The sequence below is a fragment of the Cibotium barometz genome, chromosome 19 (assembly GCF_041138505.1).
Source record: "Cibotium barometz isolate CiBa-2024 chromosome 19, ASM4113850v1, whole genome shotgun sequence".
Taxonomy (NCBI): Eukaryota; Viridiplantae; Streptophyta; class Polypodiopsida; order Cyatheales; family Cibotiaceae; genus Cibotium; species Cibotium barometz.
The window spans coordinates 29987596-30006179 of NC_141064.1; positions in this window are offsets into that span (position 1 = coordinate 29987596).

An 18584-nucleotide genomic window follows, 5' to 3' on the forward strand; every position below is an offset into this window, starting at 1 on the left:
TCTGAAAGTAAGTTGAGACCCTTTGATTTTGGTCTGAGGATTAAGGTTACAGAATTCAAGGAATTCTGTTTGGAATTCAGACTTGCGATCAGAAAGTCTTGGGATATGGATTTAAGATATACTCATTGTATTCAAAAGAAACTCAAAACTGAAAACTTGCATAGAAACCCTGTTTTTCTTAAAGGACTCTTACGTCAGAATGCTGGTGGAGGGAGCATTTGGTATATGTGTTTTTATAAGGGAAGTTCGGTTGCAATAGCTGGCGGCGGGGAGTGTTCAAAGGACAGCTCACGCGGCAAAAACCTACCCAAGTCTTGACCAGCCTTGGTATGGTGAAAAATGGTGTGCTTACGGTACGATGGGCGAGGGTCGATGAAGTGGTCCCTGAGTAAAGTGCCAGGATACCTAAGGAGGATCCTGGAAGGTTCTGACCAGGCGCGATGCACGGGCTTACGGTGCTTAGGACACCCATGCATATGTCGTGGAAGATATATATGTATGATTATGAAAAATTATTGTAATCTATTACTGGATCTCGTTGTTGTTGACCAGCTGGTCTCGACGGAGATTCCAGAGTGATACCTGTTTTTAAAAAACAAGGAACTAGATGAAAATTTGAGTTATGATATCTGTTACCAATAATTTTTTGTTAATGGATTGTTTTATAAGTTAAAGTTTAAAGAGGAGTGTGTGCGTATCTGTATTCTAAAGCAAAAGTTAAGGCATTCAATTATGGGTAAGTGAGTACTTGTCTGGTTCTACCAATTCTTGTGGTTGGGCGTTTTAATAATAAAATTGATTAATAGGGATACGCTCAGAACTCGAATAGTTAAATAATAACCTGAAGACTTCTCAAATGAATAGATCAACAGCTGTGCCTGATTCAATTACGTTGATTCCTTCAAGATAAGTCTGTAATAGTTTTCCTTCTATCTGGTTTAATCAGATGAAAGTTAGTTCAGTATCTTGACCTCGTTAGAAAAATTCGTTAAGAAATTCAAAATGGTGGAATCGTCCCCGTTTTTCGGGCATGGGAAATTTTCTCGGTTTCGGTTTTCGGAATGATCACCAGCTTAGTGTCGTGCCCAGACATTCGAGGGCGAGGCCCCAAGTGGGAAACCCTGCCCCGCGCATGAGGGAGCTGCTTCCGCTGTGCCAGCTATCGGGAATCTGATGTGCGGAGGGGGCAGTGGGATCTCACAGTTGGTATCAGAGCGCTGCTGTAAATTTACGTAACAGTAACAGAAATTGCTTAAAATTTTAAAGTACATCTAGGAAATAATGTTTCGCTTGTTAATATTATGTTGAATGAACTTCAAAAATTGAAAACTCATAAATTGAATTGGAAATTTATAGATGGATACCCCAAATCTATCTGGCATTCCTGAACTCTTTGAGAGTCAGGATATAATAGCCTTTGCATTCGAGCACCTCATCAACTCTGCTACGACCTGAGTAAGCAGAGTGAGACTCGCACGTCATTTTAAGAGTCTTTACTTTCCTGATTCTATAGAGCGACGTCGGTATATGTGGTTCTTTGGAGGACGATGTATTAATATCAGTACCAATCAGCGTCAGAGGCTTAGGCAAAATATTTCCTTAGCCATGATTCTGATGATAAGGCTAGGGTTTGTTCAGCATGTACAACTCTTTAATCATTCACCCAGGAACTTTAGAATTTCATGCCGAGTTTTTAGGCTTCTTAGCCGCTTTATCCCTAGAAGTAGAATTACAGCACCTCTTTCTGTAATGAATCATGTGTACCATGGCATGTCTCCTTCGCAGTTTCACTTCTTTATGCATACGCGATTGAGGCAATGACTTTGGAGCCGTGATGCTCTATGTATATATTGAAAACTTTTGATAATAAATGAGGTTTTGCAAAAAAAAAAATCCAAATTGCTTTCATGATTGTGAATATGTGTAAGATTCCTCCCCAGCCTCTCAAAATGTCCAGCATCTTCCCCTGTAATCAATCCCTCTTCAGAAATATAAAAGACTTGTTTCTAACTGTTTTAACCTAGAGAGAGAAAATATTCTAGAGAGAGAATATTCAGATTTTGAATATTTTTGGATAGAAAAATATCTTTTATAATTAAGATAAATTCCCCTGAAACAAAAATTCAAAAAGAATTTTCCAATGTGCATTTGGAATTAATTGAAAATGGGTATAAAGGACCTTAGCCTAAGGGTCTAGATTTTCAGAAATTTTTGGATTATGGTCCAATTAAGGTTCCTATGGGCCAATAGCATCAATCCAAGTGTAGGGAGGAGATAAATCCAATTTGTAAAAGAAGATACCCAAAAATGAGTAAATGCTCACATAAGATGAAGAGTTGAAAATGTACAAGGTTTATTAGTAAAAAACTATGAGCAATATTAAAAATATGAGATATTTTGGGTATCCAAAAATGAGTAAATGCTCACATAAGATGAAGAGTTGAAAATGTACAAGGTTTATTAGTAAAAAAACTATGAGCAATATTAAAATGATTCCATTATGACACATATGTAAGGAAGGGGAGTTCTTTAAAGGAGGTGCATATTTCACATAAGATGAAGAGTTGAAAATGTACAAGGTTTATTAGTAAAAAAACTATGAGCAATATTAAAATGATTCCATTATGACACATATGTAAGGAAGGGGAGTTCTTTAAAGGAGGTGCATATTTCACATAAGATGAAGAGTTGAAAATGTACAAGGTTTATTAGTAAAAAAAACTATGAGCAATATTAAAATGATTCCATTATGACACATATGTAAGGAAGGGGAGTTCTTTAAAGGAGGTGCATATTTCACATAAGATGAAGAGTTGAAAATGTACAAGGTTTATTAGTAAAAAAACTATGAGCAATATTAAAATGATTCCATTATGACACATATGTAAGGAAAGGGAGTTCTTTAAAGGAGGTGCATATTTCACATGCTTGAATGAGTTTTAAACTCATAAAAATTGAGATATTTCATCTCTCCTCTCTCCTCATTTAAGGCTAGTTCCAAAAAGTTAGCTTAACTGACCTAAAAATGGTCAAATATTGACCAAACTGATTTAGAAAATTCTAGAATCAGTTTGTTTGGTTAGGAGCTCAATTTTTCCTATAAATAGAAGCCTCCCTCTTGTTGAAAAATATATAGTGTTTATGCATCGTTACTCTACTCCACCTAAGCCAAGAACTGTGAATTCATTTAATAATTCACTAGTTTTTGGAGCTTCCCTCTTTCTTCAATCCCCATTAGTGGCTCCATCAACATACTTAACCAATTGATTGGTTGGGGGCCTCTACCGTGAACAAATAATCAAGCAAGTTGTAAGGTAATTAGTGAATATTGATCTTTCTATAATTTCTCAATGTTTCTCTCTTCTCAACCCCTCTCAAGTTTGAGAAGTTTAATTGGTATGGTTTTTTTTAAATGCTATTGAAGTTTGAATAGTAGTGAAGAGTTACATAATTTAATAAATGCTATTGAAGTTAATTTTTATTTATGTTTAAATTCTAATGATTTTTATGTAAATTCTCTCTCTCACTCAAGAAATGGTCATACTCATGACCCGTTCTCAATCCAAATTAAGCTTTTCATAAAGCTTTTCCTTAACCCAAGATTAAGCTATGCTTGAGGTCAAATTAATGGCTTTTTTCTATGCTTTTAGTTTATGTATATTGATGATTCAATCCATTATGGATTAATAATCCAATTAGAGATCATTTTAATTATTATCTTAATGATAAGCATTATCCCTTAGAAAAATTGAGATTTATCAGTCATAGCAGCGGAGCTATGGTAAAATTGTTATAAAAATTATGCATAAAATAATCTCATTCAAAGCATAAAAAGAGGACTTCCTACCATATTCTAGGAATTATCATCCTAGATTAATTGAAAGAATTTCATTACAATCATGAAGAAATTGAATTTTAATATTATGCATAAAGGATAAGTTTTTATATCAAAAGTGTTATTTTTACCATTTTTAATTCATGCATAGAAGTATGCATAATGGATAAATTTTTATATCAAAAGTGTTATTTTTACCATTTTTATTTCATGCATAGAAGTATGCATAATGGATAAATTTTTATATCAAAAGTGTTATTTTTACCATTTTTAATTCATGCATAGAAGTATGCATAATGGATAAATTTTTATATCAAAAGTGTTATTTTTACCATTTTTATTTCATGCATAGAAGTATGCATAATGGATAAATTTTTATATCAAAAGTGTTATTTTTACCATTTTTATTTCATGCATAGAAGTATGCATAATGGATAAATTTTTATATCAAAAGTGTTATTTTTACCATTTTTATTTCATGCATAGAAGTATGCATAATGGATAAATTTTTATATCAAAAGTGTTATTTTTACCATTTTTATTTCATGCATAGAAGTATGCATAATGGATAAATTTTTATATCAAAAGTGTTATTTTTACCATTTTTATTTCATGCATAGAAGTATGCATAATGGATAAATTTTTATATCAAAAGTGTTATTTTTACCATTTTTATTTCATGCATAGAAGTATGCATAATGGATAAATTTTTATATCAAAAGTGTTATTTTTACCATTTTTATTTCATGCATAGAAGTATGCATAATGGATAAATTTTTATATCAAAAGTGTTATTTTTACCATTTTTATTTCATGCATAGAAGTATGCATAAAAGAAAATTTTTTATATCAAAAGTGTTACTTTTATCATTTTTAATTTTCATGCATAGAAGTATGCATAAAAGAAAATTTTTATATCAAAAGTGTTACTTTTATCATATTGGATTTCATGCATATAGGTATGCATAAAAGATATTCTTTTTATACTAAAAGTGTGATTTTCCTCATAAATGGATTTTATGCTTAACTTAGATGCATAAGAGAAATTCTTTTATTCTAAAAGTGTAATTTCCTACCAAATTGAATTTATGCATAAGAAGATGCATAAAAGATTGATTTTAATTTCGAAAGTGTTAGTATTCTTAAATGGAATTTATGTATAAATAAATGTGTAGAGAAATCTTATATCAAATATAAGAATTCTTTAAAAAAAATAAAAAAGATATGAAATGTGAATGTTGATGTGGATGTGGATGTGGATGTATGGATGTAGATACGGATGTGTATGTATGTATGTGGATGTGTATGTATGAATGAGGATGTGAAAATGGACGTATGTATGTAGATGTGGATGTATGGATGTATGTATGTAGATGTGGATGTATGGATGTGATTGTGAATGAAGAGGTGGATGTGAATGTATGGATGTAGATACGGATGTGGATGTATGTATGTGAATGTGGATGTATGAATGAGGATGCGAAAATGGATGTATGCATGTGAATGTGGATGTATGAATATGAATGTGGATGTGTGGATGTGGAAATGGAGGTATGGATGTATGAATGTAGATGTGGATGTATGCATGTAGATGCGTATGTATGAATGTGAAATTGGATGTATGATGTGGACGTACGAACATGGATATGTATGTAGAATAATGAATATGAAGATGTATGTGAGATAATGTAGTCTATATGAGTGAATGGATGAGAACGAGTACACACTGAATGGAATGTGGAATAAGTAATGTGGTCCGAGAGTGTATAATATGGAAAGACAAGAGTTTGATTTAGAAACTGTATTTTGTGACTGTTTGTAAATGACTGTTTTATGTCATGAATGCTGGGGAAGCATTTTGACCGTCTTGTGGATTAAGGTCATGAAGACCTAACTGTTAAAGTTGCAACTGCTGACGGAGAGTCAATGGAGGACGTCTCGCGTAGCAAGGTCGACTGAGGTCTTGACCAGCCTCGATTTAAATGGTGAGCTTCCGGTACGGTGGATGAGGGACCAAGGAAGCGGCCTATGAGTGAAGCGCTAGGTCACCTGCGAAGGATCCTAGAGGGTGCTGACCATACGGTGCTCGGGCTCTGGGTCGCCGAAGATACCCACACGTGCGTCGTGGAAGATATTGGAACAAGGAGTAAGAGTTGTTTTCTGAAACCGGGCATGGATATGGTTGACTGACCTTGCTGGTCCTCAACGGATGAGTCCATGGCTCTTTATATGGATCTGTTGGTTGATCTTGCTGATCTTCAACGAGAGTCCATCTTGATAAGTGATTATATTGCCGGGTATTATGGGTTAGGAACTAGGAAACGGCCCCTGTGTGGACAGGTGGTGAGCGTTCTAGTTGCCAATGACGCCATAGATACTCTGATGAAGGAATGATGGGAAATTATGAATCAACCGGATAAATTGGAAGATTGTGATCAGTGGTACTATGGTTTCATTAAAGGATTGTTTTAAAGTTAGCTGATGCTAAGAAAAGGCAATTTCATATTGGGTGTGTAAGTGGTGTGGCTAGTTTTATGTTTGCATGAACTTCCGGCTAGGAGGCCTTGGAACTCTTTTCCTTGGTACCCGGGACAAAAACCTAACCAAATTTCAAATTGGATCCCATCACTACAGTGGTTGGGCGGTTGGCTAACCCATGGGATCGGATGGGGTTAGGCTGGACTGATGGATCCGTAAATCGAGACTCAAAAATTCTGTTATTACGATAGATAAAGTAAATCCCGGACAGAAATTGTTCTATGGATAGGAATCAACGGCTGTGCCTCTTGAATGGGGAAAAAAGCGTTGATCCCAATGATCCAAGTGCAAGTTTCTTCCTTGATCTGACCAAGTATCTTATAGATGCAATTGGATCAGCTCGATCAGAAATGATCTTGACTACGTTAGAGTAAAAAGTTATCCTGGTGGAATCGCCCGTGCCTTCCGGTAAAGGAAGTTTTTCCGGGTTCGGTTTTGGAACAATTGACGGATTAGTCTCTTATCCGGATATCCGTGGGCGAGGCCCCGAATGTGGGACCCCTGTCCCGCGCGAGAAGTGTTATTTCCGCTGCTAGTACCCCGAATCTGTTACGTGGTGGGAACAGGGCTCTCACAGTTGGTATCAGAGCGGTTTTGAAAGCTAATAAAGATAATTAAATTCTTATCTGAAATTGGTAATAAGAAATCAGAAACAGCATTTTCATAATGTATTTTCATTCCGTAAGCTTCTTTAATGGAGAAATTTTAATCAAAGAAATTATTTTTATAGATGGAAGTTTCACATTTATCTGGTCTTTCCGACCTCACCCAGTCTCAAGATATGATTGCATTTGCCTTCGAGCATCTCATCTCTTCCGCTTAAACTCAAACAAGCCGAGCAAGACTCGCACGCCATTTCGCAGATTTATATTTTCCTACCCCAGCGGAGAGAATACAACATAAGTGGTTTGCAGGGTAATATGTCCACGCCCATTGCAACCGTCGTACAATGCTGTGGCAGAATCTCTCATTGACTATGATCCTGTTAAAGCTGAAAATGGTGCGTGGTGTCATTCTATATCATTCGACACCTCGAAATTTTAGACTTTCATGTCGAATTTATAGACTCCTTAGTCGATTTATCCCTAAGGAGAAAATAATAACTCCCTTCGCAGTTAGAGAACTTATGTAACAGGGCATGACTATGGCCCAGTACCGTCGTCTTATGCGTCTCTCGAAGAGATTTTGAATTTTGGAGCCGAGCCACTCTATGTAATTATTGCAACTTGTATATAAATATACAAATGTTTTTTTTACGGATGATCGGATAAAGAAAAATCTATTTATCAGACTTAAGTCATAGATCTCCAATAAGATCAACTGAGGAGCAAATTATGTCAAAAGTTTATCAAGACGCACAAAAAGGTTGTAATTGTTTGATATAATTCATACAAATTGTTAATTCAAATTGAAATTCGTAAATTAGTAATTGGGTCTTCAATTGGAAGTACCGCAATTGTATGGAACCCTGACTTGCTTGAGACCTAGACATGATGGTATTTACCTTATAGTTTCGAGTATCATGACTATCTGTATATACCGAGGGTATAACTGCAGCTCTTTACCGACAGTATATACGAGTAAATCTAAGACTTGAAATTATAAGCGTTAATGCTATCCAGAGGATGATTTCGAATGTGGTTGATATGATTTTTAATTCTGTTTGAGAATTGATGAATTGATTTGGATTCTGATTGAAAAATGATGATCCCTGAAATTTGGTTGAAATGTAATAAGCTTCAATGAGGATGAATGGGATGAGTCCCTGTGATGATATTCATAACTGGAATGATGATAATGATTTCAGCAAATCACTATGAGATTAGTGGATTGTGCTGTCAGATTACTACTATTAATACTTGACTTGGTGGATCAAGTTAAGGGATGACAAATTGAGAACTTGCTTGACTAAAATTCATGTGGAGGAATGTTCAGAAGAAAATTTTTCGGTCTAATGGACCATTATCGTGTTAAAAATATGAATGATATGATCTGAATGAATTGTTATTTAATGATGAGTTCTATATAAGGGATATTTATCCCCATATTCTGTTGGGTTGACCGGAATATAAGGAACCCTAGAATAAATTGGATCTTAAGCAAAAGAGTTGTCCTCTACTTGCGAGATGAGGACATCTTGCACCTTTTAAGTGGGATAGAATGTAAGATTCCTTCCCCAGCCTTAGAGGTATACAGGAGTAAGAATCTCCCTTTCTGATCTTATAATTATTCTCTCTCTAAAATAAAAGAAAGATTCTGTTTAAAAAAGGAAGAACCTTTTTCCTGAATACTTCTCAAGAGTCCCACCTGTTTTAAGGATTCAGAACAACGAGTTCAGAAGTGAGAATCGATGTTTTGGATATCAAGGTTTTGGTCTCGAGTACGGCCCAAAAGAAGTTCTTTATCTCTTGGGAAGTATAAGAAGTTATCTCCCAGATATTGTGGACCAAAGAAAGTAGGTGATTTAGCTTACGAACTTCTTTTATCTCCTCATCTCAAAGTTCTGAATGCCTTCTATAGAAAAATGTGCCAAACCCAAATCATGGAAAGACGGTAAAACTTCAGTGGCAAGTTATCGTTGGCTTCTAAGTTACGCTAGCTCCTTCCTTTATATAAGTCGTAACTTTTACTTGTCGTTCACAGTAATCTTACTTCCATCGATCTTCTTTCTTTCTTAATCTCCTTCATGGCTTGGCAACAAGAATTAGTTTTATCCATGATGATTTCTCACCTTCAAGACGCAAGGGAGTTTGTGAAGAAAGATTTTATAGAGCAGTATGAGCGCTCACTTTTCCCTCACTTGGGAACTTCTGTAGCGCAGACAAAATGGCGGACCTATCAAGACATAACTAGGGTAACACCCTGGGGTCAGCAGCACTTCCGTAACAATGTCCGCTTGGCCATGGTTATTGAAGCTTTGGGTTTGGGTCCCCGATACTAATGCGTCATGAGATCAAGGCATCCTGGGTTTTCTGAGCGGGTCTTCTTACTGGCGTGTTTTCTTCCTCATGAGAAGATATGCCTTTACCCCGTTTTTGGCTTACCTCTCAGAGGTCCTTTTGTTAGATCACCTCATACCACTGAGATAGGTGCGGCAATAACCAGCAGAATCATTCCCATAGATGAGTTACCCTATACTTGTGCAGCTTGTGAGTGCTGCTTTTGTGATCATATGATGGACGGGCTTATGGAAGTGTAAAGAGTTCTTCTATCTTTACTGTATAAGTTTCGAGAATGAATAAAGTTTAAATCTTGTTCTTATCTTGAATCTTGCTCTCTTGAGATTTTTTTAATTGGTGGTTAATCTTAATTAAAAAAATTTTCTCAGTCTCATACTTGTGCATCTTGTGAAATTACCCCAGTTTGCGAGATGAGGGCATCTCGCGTTTTTTAAGTGGGAGAGAATGTAAGATTCCTCCCCAGCCTCTCAAAATGTCCAGCATCTTCCCCTGTAATCAATCCCTCTTCAGAAATATAAAAGACTTGTTTCTAACTGTTTTAACCTAGAGAGAGAAAATATTCTAGAGAGAGAATATTCAGATTTTGAATATTTTTGGATAGAAAAATATCTTTTATAATTAAGATAAATTCCCCTGAAACAGAAATTCAAAAAGAATTTTCCAATGTGCATTTGGAATTAATTGAAAATGGGTATAAAGGACCTTAGCCTAAGGGTCTAGATTTTCAGAAATTTTTGGATTATGGTCCAATTAAGGTTCCTATGGGCCAATAGCATCAATCCAAGTGTAGGGAGGAGATAAATCCAATTTGTAAAAGAAGATACCCAAAAATGAGTAAATGCTCACATAAGATGAAGAGTTGAAAATGTACAAGGTTTATTAGTAAAAAACTATGAGCAATATTAAAAATATGAGATATTTTGGGTATCCAAAAATGAGTAAATGCTCACATAAGATGAAGAGTTGAAAATGTACAAGGTTTATTAGTAAAAAAACTATGAGCAATATTAAAATGATTCCATTATGACACATATGTAAGGAAGGGGAGTTCTTTAAAGGAGGTGCATATTTCACATAAGATGAAGAGTTGAAAATGTACAAGGTTTATTAGTAAAAAAACTATGAGCAATATTAAAATGATTCCATTATGACACATATGTAAGGAAGGGGAGTTCTTTAAAGGAGGTGCATATTTCACATAAGAAGAAGAGTTGAAAATGTACAAGGTTTATTAGTAAAAAAAAACTATGAGCAATATTAAAATGATTCCATTATGACACATATGTAAGGAAGGGGAGTTCTTTAAAGGAGGTGCATATTTCACATAAGATGAAGAGTTGAAAATGTACAAGGTTTATTAGTAAAAAAACTATGAGCAATATTAAAATGATTCCATTATGACACATATGTAAGGAAAGGGAGTTCTTTAAAGGAGGTGCATATTTCACATGCTTGAATGAGTTTTAAACTCATAAAAATTGAGATATTTCATCTCTCCTCTCTCCTCATTTAAGGCTAGTTCCAAAAAGTTAGCTTAACTGACCTAAAAATGGTCAAATATTGACCAAACTGATTTAGAAAATTCTAGAATCAGTTTGTTTGGTTAGGAGCTCAATTTTTCCTATAAATAGAAGCCTCCCCCTTGTTGAAAAATATATAGTGTTTATGCATCGTTACTCTACTCCACCTAAGCCAAGAACTGTGAATTCATTTAATAATTCACTAGTTTTTGGAGCTTCCCTCTTTCTTCAATCCCCATTAGTGGCTCCATCAACATACTTAACCAATTGATTGGTTGGGGGCCTCTACTGTGAACAAAGAATCAAGCAAGTTGTAAGGTAATTAGTGAATATTGATCTTTCTATAATTTCTCAATGTTTCTCTCTTCTCAACCCTTCTCAAGTTTGAGAAGTTTAATTGGTATGGTTTTTTTTAAATGCTATTGAAGTTTGAATAGTAGTGAAGAGTTACATAATTTAATAAATGCTATTGAAGTTAATTTTCATTTATGTTTAAATTCTAATGATTTTTATGTAAATTCTCTCTCTCACTCAAGAAATGGTCATACTCATGACCCGTTCTCAATCCAAATCAAGCTTTTCATAAAGCTTTTCCTTAACCCAAGATTAAGCTATGCTTGAGGCCAAATTAATGGCTTTTTTCTATGCTTTTAGTTTATGTATATTGATGATTCAATCCATTATGGATTAATAATCCAATTAGAGATCATTTTAATTATTTCCTTAATAATAAGCATTATCCCTTAGAAAAATTGAGATTTATCAGTCATAGCAGCAGAGCTATGGCAAAATTTTTATAAAAATTATGCATAAAATAATCTCATTCAAAGCATAAAAAGAGGACTTCCTACCATATTCTAGGAATTATCATCCTAGATTAATTGAAAGAATTTCATTACAATCATGGAGAAATTGAATTTTAATATTATGCATAAAGGATAAGTTTTTATATCAAAAGTGTTATTTTTACCATTTTTAATTCATGCATAGAAGTATGCATAATGGATAAATTTTTATATCAAAAGTGTTATTTTTACCATTTTTATTTCATGCATAGAAGTATGCATAATGGATAAATTTTTATATCAAAAGTGTTATTTTTACCATTTTTATTTCATGCATAGAAGTATGCATAATGGATAAATTTTTATATCAAAAGTGTTATTTTTACCATTTTTATTTCATGCATAGAAGTATGCATAATGGATAAATTTTTATATCAAAAGTGTTATTTTTACCATTTTTATTTCATGCATAGAAGTATGCATAATGGATAAATTTTTATATCAAAAGTGTTATTTTTACCATTTTTATTTCATGCATAGAAGTATGCATAATGGATAAATTTTTATATCAAAAGTGTTATTTTTACCATTTTTATTTCATGCATAGAAGTATGCATAATGGATAAATTTTTATATCAAAAGTGTTATTTTACCATTTTTATTTCATGCATAGAAGTATGCATAATGGATAAATTTTTATATCAAAAGTGTTATTTTTACCATTTTTATTTCATGCATAGAAGTATGCATAATGGATAAATTTTTATATCAAAAGTGTTATTTTTATCATTTTTAATTTTCATGCATAGAAGTATGCATAAAAGAAAATTTTTTATATCAAAAGTGTTACTTTTATCATTTTTAATTTTCATGCATAGAAGTATGCATAAAAGAAAATTTTTATATCAAAAGTGTTACTTTTATCATATTGGATTTCATGCATATAGGTATGCATAAAAGATATTCTTTTTATACTAAAAGTGTGATTTTCCTCATAAATGGATTTTATGCTTAACTTAGATGCATAAGAGAAATTCTTTTATTCTAAAAGTGTAATTTCCTACCAAATTGAATTTATGCATAAGAAGATGCATAAAAGATTGATTTTAATTTCGAAAGTGTTAGTATTCTTAAATGGAATTTATGTATAAATAAATGTGTAGAGAAATCTTATATCAAATATAAGAATTCTTTAAAAAAAATAAAAAAGATATGAAATGTGAATGTTGATGTGGATGTGGATGTATGGATGTAGATACGGATGTGTATGTATGTATGTGGATGTGTATGTATGAATGAGGATGTGAAAATGGACGTATGTATGTAGATGTGGATGTATGGATGTATGTATGTAGATGTGGATGTATGGATGTGATTGTGAATGAAGAGGTGGATGTGAATGTATGGATGTAGATACGGATGTGGATGTATGTATGTGAATGTGGATGTATGAATGAGGATGCGAAAATGGATGTATGCATGTGAATGTGGATGTATGAATATGAATGTGGATGTGTGGATGTGGAAATGGAGGTATGGATGTATGAATGTAGATGTGGATGTATGCATGTAGATGCGTATGTATGAATGTGAAATTGGATGTATGATGTGGACGTACGAACATGGATATATATGTAGAATAATGAATATGAAGATGTATGTGAGATAATGTAGTCTATATGAGTGAATGGATGAGAACGAGTACACACTGAATGGAATGTGGAATAAGTAATGTGGTCCGAGAGTGGATAATATGGAAAGACAAGAGTTTGATTTAGAAACTGTATTTTGTGACTGTTTATAAATGACTGTTTTATGTCATGAATGCTGGGGAAGCATTTTGACCGTCTTGTGGATTAAGGTCATGAAGACCTAACTGTTAAAGTTGCAACTGCTGACGGAGAGTCAATGGAGGACGTCTCGCGTAGCAAGGTCGACTGAGGTCTTGACCAGCCTCGGTTCGATTTAAATGGTGAGCTTCCGGTACGGTGGATGAGGGACCAAGGAAGCGGCCTATGAGTGAAGCGCTAGGTCACCTGCGAAGGATCCTAGAGGGTGCTGACCATACGGTGCTCGGGCTCTGGGTCGCCGAAGATACCCACACGTGCGTCGTGGAAGATATTGGAACAAGGAGTAAGAGTTGTTTTCTGAAACCGGGCATGGATATGGTTGACTGACCTTGCTGGTCCTCAACGGATGAGTCCATGGCTCTTTATATGGATCTGTTGGTTGATCTTGCTGATCTTCAACGAGAGTCCATCTTGATAAGTGATTATATTGCCGGGTATTATGGGTTAGGAACTAGGAAACGGCCCCTGTGTGGACAGGTGGTGAGCGTTCTAGTTGCCAATGACGCCATAGATACTCTGATGAAGGAATGATGGGAAATTATGAATCAACCGGATAAATTGGAAGATTGTGATCAGTGGTACTATGGTTTCATTAAAGGATTGTTTTAAAGTTAGCTGATGCTAAGAAAAGGCAATTTCATATTGGGTGTGTAAGTGGTGTGGCTAGTTTTATGTTTGCATGAACTTCCGGCTAGGGGGCCTTGGAACTCTTTTCCTTGGTACCCGGGACAAAAACCTAACCAAATTTCAAATTGGATCCCATCACTACAGTGGTTGGGCGGTTGGCTAACCCATGGGATCGGCGGATGGGGTTAGGCTGGACTGATGGATCCGTAAATCGAGACTCAAAAATTCTGTTATTACGATAGATAAAGTAAATCCCGGACAAAAATTGTTCTATGGATAGGAATCAACGGCTGTGCCTCTTGAATGGGGAAAAAAGCGTTGATCCCAATGATCCAAGTGCAAGTTTCTTCCTTGATCTGACCAAGTATCTTATAGATGCAATTGGATCAGCTCGATCAGAAATGATCTTGACTACGTTAGAGTAAAAAGTTATCCTGGTGGAATCGCCCGTGCCTTCCGGTAAAGGAAGTTTTTCCGGGTTCGGTTTTGGAACAACCGACGGATTAGTCTCTTATCCGGATATCCGTGGGCGAGGCCCCGAATGTGGGACCCCTGTCCCGCGCGAGAAGTGTTATTTCCGCTGCTAGTACCCCGAATCTGTTGCGTGGTGGGAACAGGGCTCTCACAATATGGTTAATCTTGTTCAAGAAGTATGATGAAATAATTATCTGTTTAAAGATAAATCTATTGTCAAAGTCAAGCTGACAAAAATCTCATTTTGTCACAGTCATGAGGCGCGCGGCCCGTGCAAGGCAACCGGATCCTCTAACCGATGATGAAGAGTTAGATCCGGATGCTCGAAAAGCATTGCACAGATCCCAACCTAGTCCCTTCAAGGGTGAAGGGGAGCAGTTAGGTGAAGTAGTGGAAAAGTGGATTGAGGCTATGGAAGAATACTTTGATGTAACTGGCTTCAATGAGAGAAGCAAGATGGCTCTCGCCAGATTAGAGATTGTGGAAACGGCCAGGGTCGCATGGAGGAACCATTGTGAGACAAACCGTCTCGATAGAAATACCCAGACCTGGTTAGATCTTAAAGCATACCTCAGGAAAAGGTTCTGTCCTCCGAGCTTCGTGGAAACCAAAATGAATGAATTCTTAGAACTGAAGCAGGATAGCCGGACAATTGAAGAGTACCATCAAGCTTTTGCCCTTCTCCTCAAATATTCTCCACAATTGGATGAAGAGCAAATGATGGCCAGGTTCATTCGAGGAATGAATGAGCCATTGGAAACCTTAGTAAAGAATGCCAAACCTGTCTCAATGGCCGAAGTAGTAAGAATGGCAAAGGACTTTGCCAAAGCCTTTGTAGTTAAGGTCCCACCGAAGCCTGCACCCTCTAATTTTAAAAGATTCCAAACCCCGAGAAGTACTTAAAACTTTCCTCCCTCCCAAAGAGGCACCAAGGCCCAAATCAGAATTAGATTACTGGGAGATTCAGAAGTGAAGGAAGACCCTTCCCACAGAAGACTTTCTCAGGAGCCGCACCTCTTTCAAGGATTTAGAGGAATGAGCTTAGAAGTGAGAACCGGTGTTTTGGAAGCGAGGGTTTTGGTCACTAGCTGAAAGACTGCCCGACTCCTGCCATGTCAAGGGGACAGGAAAGTCAAGGACCGAGAGTGCAGAGACCAATCCCTTCCTCTATCAGTCAAATCAGGGTCCATCTCGTCAAAATCAGGGAAATCCCAAGAGAACTCCAGCTCAGCCATCTGCCTCTGTCCAAAGTAGCCTCGGAACTCCTTCCCAGAACTAGGGCAACCAAAGAGAAAGAGTTTCGCCTTTCAGACTGCAGCAGCCAGAGCAGTCACAATAGCAGAAGTAGTGGAAGAGGAAAGATGTCAGATTTATGAAGCAATTGAAAACCAAGGGCCAAACCGTCAATTCTAAGTCATCTATACTCCAACTAAGTATCAAGGTAAGCCTTTTAAGCTTTTGATTGATTCAGGCAGTACTCATTCTTTTATTTCCCCAGGATGCTTGTGTAAGCTAGTCTTAGAACAGAAATCAGGGAAACCTATGCAAGTTGCCACCAGTGGGAAGATTCTTTTCACTCACCTTGAGATAGATCATATTTAATTCAATCTAGATGGGAATTTAACTGACTGTCAGTTCAGAGTACTTCCTTTGGGAGTTTTGGACGGGATCCTTGGAATGGATTGGCTCCACAAAAATCAAGCTGACATTTACTATTATAATGGAACCATTTTCTTCTGTGACCTTCACGGAAGTAAAGTTTAAGGATCTGGAATTTCAGGATCCCTAAGTCTGTAATTAGTAAAAGCTTCTAAGTTACTAAAAGGACTTAGAAAGAAGCAGCTCATTTATGTTGTCAAAATAATGAATCTAGTAGACACAAAGTTAAAAGCTAAAGAACCTGAAATGGTTAAGTGATTATGATGATTTATTCCCAGTAGAATTAACAGAGATGCCTCCAATCCGGGAAATAGATCATGAGATAGAATTGACCCCCAGAGCTCAGCTACCAGTAGCCCTGCGCACGTACAAAATGCCAGTTCCTGAAGCCATTGAACTTAAGGAACAGCTTAGACAGCTGTTAGAACAAGGGTTTGTAAGACCCAGTGTTTCACCTTGGGGTGCGGCAGTTCTCTTTCAGAAAAAGAAAGATGGAACGCTAGGACTCTGTGTGGACTACAGAGGTCTCAATCATCTGAATAAGTATCCTATCCCCAGATTTGATGAGCTTCTGGACAGGCTAAGTGGAGCCCAAATCTTCAACCCAGATCTTCACAAAGATAGATCTTAAATTAGGGTATTATCAGATCAAGATTAATGAGCAAGATATCCTGAAGACAGCCATCAATACTCGATATGGGCATTATGAATTCACTGTCATTCCATTTGGATTGACAAATGCCCCAGCTACATTCAATCGCCTGATGCAGACATTCTCAGAGAATACTTGGATGATTTTGTTCTTGTTTTCTTTGATGATATTCTGATTTACTCAAAGAATGCAGCTGACCATGAAGCTCATGTCAGAAAAGTTCTTGAGATTCTAAGGAAGTACCAACTCTTTGCAAAAAAGAGCAAATGCACTTTGTCTGCCGCGACCATGTTGAATACTTGGGCTTTCTGGTATCCAAAGATGGAATTTCTCCAAATTTCGCAAAAGTCCAAGCAGTCATAGATTAAATCAGTGAAGAAGTCAGGGGATTCTTGGGATTGACTGGTTGGTATTAGAATTTTTATACCAAAGTATGCTCTCATAGCTTCCCCCCTGACTAATCTTCTCAAGAAGAATACCCGTTTCAATGGTCTGCCAGGTGCCAGAGTGCTTTTGATAAGCTGAAGACCGCCTTGGTAACCAATCTTGTTCTGAAGTTGCCAGATTTCTCTCTACCCTTTGAGGTAGTAAACTGATGCCAGTGGTTTTGCCCTAGGAGGTGCACTCATGCAAGGTCATGCAGTGGCCTCCTATGAATCCCGAAAACTCAGAACGCATGAGAGAAATTATGCTGTCCACCACGACCTGGAACTACTTTCAGTAGTATATGCCTTGAAGTTGTGGAGACATTACCTACTGGGTCAAAGATTCACTTTGATGACCAGATCATCAGAGCTTAAAGTGGATCTTCACTCAGAAGGATCTCAACATGCGCCAAAGAAGGTGGATGCAGACCCTGTAGGAATTTGATTTTGAAATCAAGTACCGCCCAGGCAAAGAAAATGTGGTAGCAGATGCCCTCAACAGAGAAGCCTCCTTGCTTGCAATTACTGTAGTGTCAAATCCTTTGATTATTGAAGCAAGAGAGAAGATCATGTAGGATAGATTCTTTGGCCCTATTGCTACCCTACTTATGCAGGAAAGCAAAACTCCACAAGAGTTGATGGAGTTCAAGGGTACAGCCTGGATGATGGAATTATGTATTATAATCGCAGGCTATGCATTCCCAATGATGAGGGAACTAAGGGTCAAATTCTGAATGAAGCCCATGACAGCCTTATTACAAGACATCTAGGCTTCATCAAAACCTACGTGTGTGAAGAAAAGCTTCTTTTAGCCTGGACTAAAAAAGGATGTACTTAATAATATACGTCAATGTCTGACATGTCAGAAAGTCAAGGTCGAGAGAGTAAAAATGCTTGGGAAGTTACATCCATTAGACATCTCCCAGATGAAGTGGGAATGCATCAGTATGGATTTTATTACTGGATTACCTTCAGTACAATCAGGTTACAACTCCGTCTTCGTGGTAGTTGATAGACTAACCAAGGTTGCCCATCTGATTCTAGTAAAAGAAACCTACACTGTAGTGGATGTGGCCAGAGTGTTCCTCAAGGAAATCTTCAGATTGCATGGCCTACCCAGAAGAATAGTAAGTAATCGAGACCCCAAATTTACGTCAAGATTCTGGACTGCATTTTTCGAAGTAGTAGGGACCTTCTTGGATCTCAGCACAGCTTACCACCCCGAGAGACTAGAAAGGGTAAACTAGGTAATTGAAGAT